The sequence below is a fragment of the Lagenorhynchus albirostris genome, chromosome 20 (genome assembly GCF_949774975.1).
Source record: "Lagenorhynchus albirostris chromosome 20, mLagAlb1.1, whole genome shotgun sequence".
In the NCBI taxonomy this organism is placed as follows: domain Eukaryota; kingdom Metazoa; phylum Chordata; class Mammalia; order Artiodactyla; family Delphinidae; genus Lagenorhynchus; species Lagenorhynchus albirostris.
The window spans coordinates 9,401,710-9,412,346 of NC_083114.1; the positions used below are offsets into that span (position 1 = coordinate 9,401,710).

General features: G+C 45.3%; 1 long non-coding RNA gene and 1 pseudogene across 1 annotated transcript; one reads left to right on the forward strand and one right to left on the reverse strand.

Annotated features, from left to right (window-relative positions):
* Positions 1-846: 846 nt before the first annotated feature.
* LOC132511481 (FUN14 domain-containing protein 2-like) lies at positions 847-6,706 on the reverse strand (annotated as a pseudogene).
* Positions 6,707-6,818: 112 nt separating this feature from the next.
* On the forward strand, positions 6,819-8,622 carry LOC132511636 (uncharacterized). The gene is made up of 3 exons (XR_009537674.1): positions 6,819-6,954; positions 8,005-8,047; positions 8,597-8,622. It is a non-coding gene; the product is annotated as an uncharacterized LOC132511636 (long non-coding RNA).
* The last annotated feature ends 2,015 nt before the right edge of the window (positions 8,623-10,637 follow it).

Consider the following 10,637-nt stretch of genomic DNA (forward strand, 5'->3'; position numbering starts at 1 on the left):
ACAGGCTTATCAGAGGTATTAAAGAGACTGGTAAGGCACCAAAGGCTAGAAAACTCAGGAATATTTGGGTTACAGACTGACGTGTGTGTTTGTGTGTGTGTGTATCTGTGTGTAGGTATTTATGTTTGTGTCTGTGTGTCTCTCTGTGTATGTATGTTTGTGTATATGTTTATGTATGTGTATATGTTTGTGTGCATGTGTATGTATGTTTGTGTGTATATGTGTGTCTCTGCATGTCTGTTTATGTTTGTCTGTGTGTGTGTGTGTGTGCGCGCACATGTGCGTGCTGGGAAGGAGAGTCAGAGGAGAGGAAATCATGTCCAAGTTAGCCTTTCCTGCCCCTCGTTGTGTCCCCTGAGAGGACTATCCCTCGGGATCACTCTCACCTGAAGAGACACAGGGCAGTCTACTCCCAGCTCTGTTCAATGCTGCGTGAAGGTGCTGTGATGTTTCTTGGCAGCAGGGAAACCAACCAGCTCGAGTGATTCTCCTATAAAACTCCATTGTCTCACATGAGTTAGAATCCCCCAGGAGGCCTGTCTTGGTTTGAGTCTCTTCCAGAAGGGTCTCTCCCTGAGAGAAAGGCTCGAGGGAGGGAGTTTTCTTGGGAACTGGTTCTAGAAAGAAGGAGGGAAGACGGGGGGAGTGGGGCAGGAACCAGAGACCAGTAGGGATGCATCACCGGGGTTGTTGCATGCTCAAGGAGCTTTGGGCTATGGGACTCCCCAGCAGCTCCTGAGCTACCAACCTAAAGGAGGGGTGGCTGGAGCATTGCCCCACAGCTCCTGTTCCCTGTGGGTTCACTTCTCGGCAGGTCTGGGCTGTACTTGGCTGACCAGGCAGCTCCTAGCGGTGCTGGCTCATGCTGGAGGTGGGATGCTGTCAGCAGGAGGACCTGCCCGAGCTCACGTGGCACTACCCCCTCTGCTGTGGCTGAAATAGGAAGCAGTCGAGGGGATGTGATGTAGGGCATCAGAGGTGTCTACCGCAGGCCCTATCCCCAGACTGCAGAAAGAAACAAGAGGATGCTCAATAGCAACCAGTACATAAGACCCCTGAGAATGAACTTAGGAAATGTGTACGATGTGTACGAAAACAGCTGTAAAACTCTAATGGAGATCATAGAAATACTTGAGTGCAGCCAACTTATCCTTGGCTAGGGAGTCTCAACAGGGCAATGGTTTTAATTTCCCCTAGATTAATGTATAAAGGCAAGGTTATTCAAATCAAAATTCCTATGCAATTTTTTTTAGGAATTTGACAACATGAATAAATGTGTGAGAATAACCTGCAGGAGAAAACCCAACAATCAGGGAACTTGTCCTATCAGATATTAAAATAGAAGGTAAGTAATTAAACCACACTTGGCACTGGCATGGGGATGGACAGATGAATCAGTGACATGGAATAGACTCCAGAAACGGATCCGGGGACTTAGTAGGGGCTGTTTTGTTTGTAAGTGACAGAAATCCAGTGGGAACCAGCGTAAGCAAAGAAGGAGTTTATCAGAAGGATTGTGGGGTGTCTCATGGGATCTCGGGGCTGGGGTGCAGCTGGGGCTCATGATTCGAAAGGGGGACTGGAGCTCTATAGAGGACCCAGGAAGTTCTTTCTGTGTATCAGCTGTGCTTTTTTCAGAGCATCTTCCTCATTCTTCTCTCTTATTGCTCTTCAGTTCACATGCTTACAGTACTCCTGGGTTTTATAGCCTACATATTCTCTCTCTCCCTCTCTCCCCCCGCCACCCCGTCTCTTTCTCCCCAAACTCCCAGGGAAGACACTGATTGGCTCTCTTTGGGTCAGCTAACTTTGTGCCAATAAACTGGAGCCAAGGGTAGGGTCATGTCATGGCATCTGCTGTAGTGACCACATGGAAAGGAGGGGGAGGGTTTACAGAAATGTGGTGATTGGGGGATGGAGGCAGGGATGTGCAAGCCAAACAATAGATATCTATTATATCCAAGTGCATATAGGAATTTAGTAGATAGCTGTGATGTAATAAGAAATATATATTTGGTATCTGTCCCCAGTTCCTGACACAGAGCTCCTAAATCCCTTGGAATTTCCTTGGTGATAAGAGCATCTTTTGTTCTAATGAGGCTCCTCTTGGTGGAGTCCTTCCTGGATGGCTTCAGGATGGGGGCTGCTCACCAGAAAGACAAAGCCATGATGAAAAACTTGGAACTTTCAGTCCTACCCTCCATCCTCCATGGAGAGGAGAGGGGCTGGAGACTGAGTTGATAACTGATCAATAATAATTGATCATGCCTATGTGGTGAAGCCTTCATAAACCCCCTAAACTTCAGGGTTTGGAGAGCTTGTAGGTTGGGAAACACATTCAAGTATCAGGAGAGTGGGGCCCTCTCAACTCCACAGGGACAGAAGCTCTTGCACTCAGCACCCTCTGGACTTTGCCTTATGAAACCCTTCATCTGCCTGTTCATCTATATCCTTTATCATAGCCTGTATAATAAATCAGCAAATGTGTTTCCCCGAGTTTTGTGAGCCCTCATAGCAGATTATTGAACCTGATGAGGGCTGGTTTACAGCTGGTTGGTCAGAAGAACAGGTGACAACCAGGACTTGTGATGGTATCTGAAGTGGGCACAGTCTTGTAGGACCGAGTGCTTAACCTGTGGGTCTGTGCTAACTCCAGGTAGCTGGTGTCATAATTGAATTGTGGGACACCCCGCTGGCATATGCAGAGTTTGAGAATTGACTGGTGTGTGAAAATCCCCCACATTTGATGTCAGAATTGTTGTGAATAGAGGAAACCAGAGTTTTCCTTTAATAATTAAGGAGACATTTCAAATCGGAAATGAAAAGATGCAAATTCTGGTGGGACACTTATCCAATTCATTGACCTCATCACTTAAAAAATATTGGATGATGGGATAATTCATTTCTTATGTGCCATCTTTCTCAATTCTGAATGCCTGGAATGCTACTTCTCAAAAATGCCAGTTCAAATATTACATTTTATGCTGACGGACCAGGAATAGTAAAATTGGTACGGAAAAGTTATGGTTACCCCATCGTTTTAATAAGAGGTGAAGAAAACTTCAAATTTCAAAGCTTAAAACCCTTTCTATGAAATAAAACTCCAAGAACTTCTTCCCCCCTGAAGTCACATGTTTTGCCAAAAATAAACTCTTTTGAAATAGCCATGGAATGCATTCCACCTGTATGGTGGAAAGCTTCCTGTGGATAATATCTTTTTATTTATTTATTTATGGCTGCGTTGGGTCTTCGTTGCTGCGTGCAGTCTTTCTCTCGTTGCAGTGAGCAGGGGATACTCTTCGTTGTGGCACACGGGCTTCTTATTGCGGTGGCTTCTTTTGTTGAGGAGCACGGGCTCTAGGCACGCGGGCTTCAGTAGCTGTGGCACGCAGGCTCAGTAGCTGTGGCGCACGGGCTTAGTTGCTCCGTGGCAAGTGGGATCTTCCCGGACCAGGGCTCGAACCCGTGTCCCCTGCATTGGCAGACGGATTCTTAACCACTGTGCCACCAGGGAAGTCCTCCCGTGGATAATATCTTAATGCCCCTAAATGATTCACCGTCTGGAAATCAACTGATTTCCCTAAGGACCTTCCACCAAACACCATACCTTCAGCACATACATTTAGCATAAATTCGCCCATATTCAGATTTTTCAATTATAGTGCTTATGTTGCCATTTTTGTCAGGATAATAATAGCAGGTACCAACAGTTCTGTTTCTGTAATCTAAAACCAACTAAAAAGGAAAGTAGAAACCTAGATGCCAAAATATTTCATACTTAAAGGCAAATGCTTTAAGTTAATTTCCACGCAGCACATAATAACCAGGTCTATGCACTTGCTACTTCTTTTCCAGATCAACAGTTTGGAACAGCATTTGAGGATCCACTCAACCTCCAAGGTGACACATCTTGGAACAATTCTGGTAAGTATCCAAGGTGTGGGGGAGAAGAAACATTCTTGCTGACCTAGAGATTAGCCAAGTGAGGCATGTGCTGGAGAAGGGTCTCTTCCATGGTCATCAAGTTCATGTTAGGGCCATATTAGTTAGCCTGTACCAACAGATGTCTGTAGAAAGCCATTCGGATTTGCCACGGCAGGGAGGAGGACCCGGGAGAAGAGGAGGAGGAGACAGTGTCTCTCTCTCTCTCTCTTTTTTTTTTTGTTGTTGTTTGTTTTTTTTTTTGCGGTACATGGGCCTCTCACTGTTGTGGCCTCTCCCGTTGCGGAGCACAGACTCCGGACGTGCAGGCTCAGCGGCCATGGCTCACGGGCCCAGCCGCTCTGCGGCATGTGGGATCTTCCCGGACCGGGGCACAAACCCGTGTCCCCTGCATCGGCAGGCGGACTCTCAACTACTGCGCCACCAGGGAAGCCCTCTCTCTCTTTTTTTTATAAGTCCTCTCCCCCATTTCCTACTCAGTGTCTCTTGATGGAGTGTAGAGTCTGCTGGTTGGGAAACACAACTGACACATTTTGATGAACGATGGAAGGGGAAAAAACCCATCCAGGGACAATGGAAGTGGAATCGTCCTCCTAAGGATGCCACACCAAGCCAAAAGCCTCCGAAAAGTACCCCCGTCACTGGAACATTCTTCCTCACAAATGATGCCATCTTCTTGGTTTTGCTTTTGAGGTCAATAGGTATCTGGTTGCTCTTAGGGATCTTCAGCAATTTCTGGGCTTTCTTCATATCCTTCTCTACTCGATGCCAGTAAACTTTTTTTTTTTGAAAGTACAAATACTTTATTGCTCACCTTTCACACAAAGCACACCTCCAGCCATTTTCTTTCACAGCTTGACAATATTCATGTGTACAAAAACCCAGCAAGAAGCGTCATGTAGATTTCAGTAACGGTGAGTGTCAAACATCAACGCAGCCAGGCTTTTGTTTTCTGCAGCAATAATAAAGGGCCTCCTGCTCTAAGCAAAAATCTGTCCTCTTACTTGGTAGTGCATTTTTTCCATTACAAGAAAAGTCTCCTGCCCAAAGCAAACTAACTTGTATTTGCTGAGCCAGTGGTATTAACTTGTGCATAAAACAAATTTCAGTTTGCTGTTTCTTCTAGCAGATTTCAAGTGAAAATAAGGTTGAAGGAGGAACTTGTTTTGAATGGATGCCGGTCAGTTTGAATTGCTATCCTTAACTAAATGCCTACATGTACTATAGGTTCACAGCTTAGCTTGCTTTTATAATCTTTATGGATTTTGGCGTGTTCAAGGTTTTCAGAGTTGAGCATATGGTACAGTATTCCATTGAAAGGATAAGGCTACTGAATGTGCTATCTGCAGAAGGACTCATTTGATAGGAACTGACCTCAAAGTTCTATCATGAAGCAAATGTTGCATAACCTCTCAGAATAAAAAGCCAATCAGGACAGAACGGTGCTTGGAAAATAGGCCTTCGAATACTTTAAGGAAAATACATATAAATGGATTGTTAATATGAGGAAGGTTTCCTAGTTGTACATCTAAAAAAAATGTAGGAGAATCTTCATTTTTCAAAACTGCGTATTGAAAACATGAAAACTACTTATTCAAGTAAGCTGCCAGTACACTTTGATGCACCCGGTATGGTTTGCAAACTGAAGGAGAAGAGAGAATCTACCTCTCACAGACGTTGCAGCCAACTTTCCAACCTCCTGGAAAATGAACCCCATGTGCCATCCAGGGATGCCTCCCATCAACAGTGGGGCGGTCACACTAGCCTTTTCTGCACGGGGCCCAGACTCCTCCCCAGACATGACTGCTCTTAAGCAAATCATGCAAGGTCCAGTGGTTCAAAACCTTCCTCAGAGTTTCCTTGCCTGGACACAGCCATGTAGGCAAGCTCGTCTCCTGGGGACACTGCAGGGGCTCCTTGTGGCCCCTTCAAATGATCTTTCCCTTGTCATGCTTACTGCCCTTCTCGGCGAGCTTGAAGCAACTATAATTAAAATTATAATCCTTTCGTACCCTGAATTCTCTTGCTCCTCTTTCCCTCTGTCTTTCTCACCAGGCAAAACTCCAACCCCAGTTAAATTCTTTTCCTCTTGCTCTGGTCCTGCACCCAGGCAGGTGGATGTGGCTGTATGAAGCAGTTCCAATAACAACAAAAACACCAGCACAGGGCTTCCCTGGTGGCGCAGTGGTTGAGAGTCCGCCTGCCGATGCAGGGGACACGGGTTCGTGCCCCGGTCCGGGAAGATCCCACATGCCATGGAGCGGCTGGGCCCGTGAGCCATGGCCGCTGGGCCTGCGCATCCGGAGCCTGTGCTCCGCAACGGGAGAGGCCACAACAGTGAGAGGCCCGCGTACCGAAAAAACAAAAAACAAAAAAACCCCACCAGCACATGATGACCTGTCTGACTTTAAAATTGTGACCAACTTCAAGTGACTCTTCATAACTGCCCGACATTCCTGCAGGTTCTATACATTGATCTGCTCTCCATTTCTCCAAGATGGTTGTTTTATAATTTTCCCTCTCTTGATCCTTCCTCACTTTCAGTCAATGACCTTGCTTCTTACTTCACTGAGAAAATGTCTGGTCTGATGAGAAGCCCCCCCACCCCGCCCCGCCGACCCATACTCCGTGGTGGAGACCACCTGGATCGGCACTGATCTCATCTCCTCTCACCGATCGTGGGGGAATTCACACCCCAGCCTCCCTTGGAGGTAGGTTGCGTCAGTGTGACTGGCTTCTGTAGTGTGTGTCCAGGCCTGGCCATAATGCGTCCTACTTGGTCCTTCTCATTCTGTCTCTTTACTTCTCAGCTGGCCAGATGGAAGGGATCCTAAGGAGGCCCTAAAGGACAGCAGAGCCGAGGATGGCAGGGGCCTGGACCCCTAAGCCGCCCCACTGAGGAAACCTGTCCTCCTGTGTACTGTGATGTGAGTGAGAAACACGCTTTGTGATGCTAAACCACCGAGATGGGCGTTACAGCAGCTAAGGAGACACTCACTTTCCCACCTCCAGGTACCAACTCCCATGCCTGCATCTCCAACCACACACCTCTCCTTCCCTTTTGTTAATGGCGGTGGAGCCTCTCTGCTCCTATCAAAGACCCTGGAGCCCACACCTCCTCACTGATTCCAGGGCTTCCCTCTCCTCTGCACCCATGAGTTTTCTCTCCCTGCTGAACCATTCCCACAAGTTACAAACAAGCTCTCCCCACTCCCGCCTCAGACTCCCGCTCTCTGGAACACGGACCACTTCAGCGAATTCTCAGCTTCTTTGCTTCTCTTTAGAGCGAAACTCTTTGAGTTGCTTTTTCGTTGTCTTCACTTCCTCACCTCCTAGTCTCTTTTTAATAAAAAAAATAAGATTAAGAGATATTTCAAACCTACAGAAAAACAGAAGAAAAATAATCCACATACCCAGCATCTAGCTTTCGTAGGTCTTAATATTTGGCCGCATGTATTGCTGATATATTTTTAAAGAGATACCTACTCATTTAAAGCCACCAGCGTATCTGTTTCCAAGCCCATCCTGTCCCTTCCTCTTCCTAGGTAAACAAACCTCCCTGAAGTTAATGAGTTTTTGTGTTTTAATTTGTTTACGTAGTATGTGCCCGTTACCAAAGGCTAGCGTTATTTTGTGTGTTTCTAGACTTTACATACATAATATCCTACTTATAAATCATTCTACAAGTTGCTTTTATTCACCCAACATTTTGTCTGTGAGATGTATCCATGTCAATGTATGTAGAAATATTTTTATGTCCATATAAAACTGCAAAAGGGTTCCATTTTTTGACTGCTACGATCTCCCTCTCTCCCATTTTAATTTTCCTTCTGATGCTCAGTTGGGTTGTTTTCAAGGCTTTGCTATAACAAAATTTTCAGATTTCTATTTCTTCTTGAGTAACTTTTGGAAAGTTATACTTATTCTAGTAATTTGTCCATTCTATTTTTATTTTCAAATGTCCCAGTATTGTTTATAGTATTCTATTTCTTTTTAATCTCTGCTATATCTGAAGTTATATTTCCTTTTGAATTGCATTTTTGTCGTGATTGGTGTTCTCAGTCAATTTCAAAGAAACAACCTTTGGCTTTGCTGATAATCTCTGGTGAGTCTCTGTTTCCTATTTAATTAATCTTGGCTCTCAGCTTTCTTTGAGTTATTCTGTTCTTTTCCTAACTTTTCTAAATTTATTTATTTTATTTTATTTTAATTTATTTTTGGCTGCGTTGGGTCTTGCATTGCTGTGCGCAGGCTTTCTCTAGTTGCGGCGAGCAGAGGCTACTCTTTGTTGCGGTGGCTTCTCTTGTTGTGGAGCACAGGCTCCAGGTGGGCGGGCTTCAGTAGTTGCCATACGCGGGCTCAGCAGTTGTGGCTCACGGGCTCTGGAGCGCAGGCTCAGTAGTTTTGGCACGTGGGCTTAGTTGCTCTGCGGCATGTGGGATCTTCCCAGACCAGGGCTTGAACCGTGTCCCCTGCATTGGCAGGTGGATTCTTAACCACTACGCCACGAGGGAAGCCCCCACTCCTAACTTCTAAAGAAGGCTATTTAGTCTATACTTTTCTTATTTATTTATTTTGGCTGCGCCGGGTTTTAGTTGCGGCATCCAAAAATATGGTTCCGGAAGGTGAGAGGACCATTCTGGTGTATCCTCAGGGTAGAGCAAGAAGCAGGAACTGGAGGGAGTGAGGCTGGAGCTGTTCTCTGACCAGGGATCGAACCCGGGCCCCCTGCATTGGGAGCACGGAGTCTTAGCCACTGGACCACCAGGGAAGTCCAGTCTGTGCTTTCTAATAAAAAGACATGAGAATATAAATTTTCTCCTATGTTCTGCTTTTGCTACATCCTACAAGTTTTGATGTGTAATATTTGTAATATTGCTCAATTCTAAATATTTAAAATCTGTTGCTGTATTTCTTTGATTTATAAGACATTCGAAGTGGGTTTTTAAATTTCCAACTGTACAAGAATGTTTAAATTTCTCTACTTGTTAATGGCTTCTTACTCACTGAGGTTTGATGAGAGATCTATATGATATTCCTTCCTTGAGACTTGTTGAGACTTGCCTCCACCCTGTTACTCAGCCAATTTAGTATAGATTCCAGGTGTGCTTGAGTAGACTGCGTAATTTTTAATTCTTTGGAGCAGGGTTTTATATGTGTCATTAAATCAAGTTTTAAAATTGGGTTTTTCAGATCTTCCATATCTTTGCTATTTTGGGAGGGGGGGCATTGATCGATTAGTAATTGCAAGAAGCATGTTGAAATCTCCCACCATGATGGTGGATTTGTAGTTTCTCTCTGTAGTTCTATCAAGTTTTCCCTTTATGTTTGTTGAGGTTATTTCATTTAAGTTCCTAGAATTCTACAGTTGTTATATCTTTAAAGAATCTTTGAATCTTTGATCATGTTATAGGAAGCCCTCTATCTCTGAAATGCCTTTTCTGTGGGTCCAGGACCACTAGCCAATGCATCCCTCTGAGAGCTTGGATGCAGCCTCGGGCTCAGCGGTCAAGCCTGGAAACGACGTCCAAGGTGGAACGGGAATGCAGGGCAGAGACAACATGGTGAGGAAAAAGGGAACGTGGCATGGAGGATGGACTTGGTATGCCGCTGGACGGGGTAAAAGGATGTAAGGCTTCCAACGGCTGACCGTTTCTTGCATCCTGGCACGTGTGGTGCTGGTTTATGGTGGTGACCTATTTTATGCTCCTCCTGGGGGACAACAGTCACCTTGTGTTATGTGTCAGGCTGGGGCAGCGGGACCTGGAGAAACCAAGCAAACAAGGAAAAGATTACCGGGGAGTGTGGCTACATCCTGTATTAGTCAGAACTCCCTTTTTGGAAGTGGTAGAAACCAAAAGAAGAATTTATTGACTCATAAAACCAAACCTTGTGAAGGACAGGGGTGGAGCTGATCTTTGAGGCTCCTGGAAGGAACCCAAATGCTGTTAGGATGCTCTGTCTTTTTCTGCACGTTGGCATGTTTCTCCCAGATCTGCTTCTCCATGAGGCCATAACCACTGCTGCTAGCCGTTCTAACATCCTCAAATCTCCAAAAGGGACTTCCAATTCAAACACGTCTGCAGAAAAGTCAACTTTAAATGCTTTGCTTGAAAATTACATAAAAGCAATAAAGAGAATGGAAAATTCCATTTTCAGTAAAATGAGAAAATAGACCTATCCACAGACAGCAAAATTCCAGCTGTGAGTAGGCAGAGGTTGTGATTAGAAGAAAGGGAAGGTGGGAACACGGCAAGAGGATGGAGGGGCTGCAGCTGTCTGAAAGTCTGAGCAAAAATATGGTTCCGGAAGGTGAGAGGACCATTCTGGTGTATCCTCGGGGTAGAGCAAGAAGCAGGAACTGGAGGGAGTGAGGTTATTCTGTTCACTGTTTGTTCAGTGAAGCAGAGGAGTTGGGGCTCCACAAAGACTCCCACAGTTGGGCCTTATTTAGAGGAAGCAGCTGAGGAGAGAGCCTTTGGGCTGTGATGCTGGGAAGGACACTGTGCAAATATTGACCTAGGAAAATCCAGCTCATTCAATGACGAGTCCAAGACAGTAACTAGCACAGCACTGAGAAGATATACCAAAGGGAAAAAAATGTGGGAGACAGCCATAAAATTCACAAGTAGAGGAAGAGTACCCACCAGAAAAAATTTTGTCAGGGAGCAGCTGAAAACACCGATTGAACATTT